This window comes from Protopterus annectens, chromosome 1.part1 (assembly GCF_019279795.1).
Source record: "Protopterus annectens isolate FY-2018-M chromosome 1.part1, PAN1.0, whole genome shotgun sequence".
NCBI classification, from domain to species: domain Eukaryota; kingdom Metazoa; phylum Chordata; order Ceratodontiformes; family Protopteridae; genus Protopterus; species Protopterus annectens.
Genome location: NC_056726.1, coordinates 758,704,037 through 758,705,495, shown reverse-complemented (window position 1 = coordinate 758,705,495; position 1,459 = coordinate 758,704,037).

The following is a 1,459-nucleotide window of genomic DNA, read 5'->3' as shown; positions in this document are numbered from 1 at the left end:
CCCCTATTATCTCTCCTGTGTTGGAGCATGTCAACCAGCACTGCAACTAGAGTAACACCCTTAACTGTCCTATGTCAATTTCAACCAGTCCTTTCAGTTTCAACCAGTCCCTACTTCTACTGTAAGCTCTCTTCTACTAAAACTGAAACCTTCCACCCCTTCTGCTGACCAACTCCCAGCAGAATACCTTCAAATTGCTGCCAGACCCATTGCCTACCCCATATCCATTCTTATTAATAGAACTATCAGTGAAGGATATATCCCATCCATCTGGAAAATTTCTTACATTATTCCTCTACACAAAGGTGGGAACTCTAGTGAATACTCCAACTTTTGTCCTGTAGCCTTACTATCTCCTCTGGCAAAAATTATGGAAAAATGTATACAGAAGCAACTTATACACCACCTTCTCCAAAATAAACTACTGGCAAACTGTCAACACGGTTTTAGACCCTACCACAGTACCACCACTGCCCTGCTATCATTTACAGATTCTATCAACAACAAACGTAACAATGGCCTTCTTTCCTCTTCAATTTTCATTGATTTATCCAAAGCCTTTGACATGGTTCATCATCAGCTGCTCTTGCATATTATGAAATCACTTTCGCTAGATCCATTAGACATCAACTGGTTCAAATCTTACCTCGATCACAGAAAAAAAAGCAGTACTTTGGCACAATAATCTCTCTAATCTCTTACCTATCTTCGTGGGTGTCCCTCAGGGCTCCATATTAGGCCCTCTCCTATTTTCTATCTTTATTAATGATCTTCAGTCAGCAATTCCACATACTGCCTGCATTCAGTATGCAGATGACTCCACTATTATCTGCTCAGCTACTTCTCAAATCGACCTGCAGAACATCACCCAGAATGCATTTAATACTGTTGAGCAATGGTTTACAAAATGTTGCCTCTTTCTAAATCCAAAGAAAACTAAACTTCTACTCTTCTCCCCAACCTGTAAGTCCACCCCCATCCATTTTACACTTGCATCTAAAGATGGTACTGTTATCTACCAAACTCCTAGGAATAACTATAGACAACAACCTCAACTTTGACACACATATTAACAGTAGAATAAAAACAATCAACAAGAAACTTGGATCCCTCTATAGAATCAAACCCTTTCTTACTCCAACAGCCAAGACTGCTATAGCCAGAACACATCTCATCTCTACAGTACTCTATGCCTCACCCATTTATACAAACCTTTCTAAAGCCAACATTAACAAGCTTACTGTATCCTATAATAATATTGCCAGATTTGCTGCTGCCTCTCCTTTTCGAACTCATCACTGTCTAAATCTTACACAACTTGATTGGTTAGAGTTTCTACACCATCTCCACTTTTCTCAGCTTACAATTGCCCACAAAACCCTACACCAATCCTCCAATACTCCTCTTCTTGCAAGCCTCCTTACCCTCTACCAAAATCCAAAAAACCTACGCTGTTCTA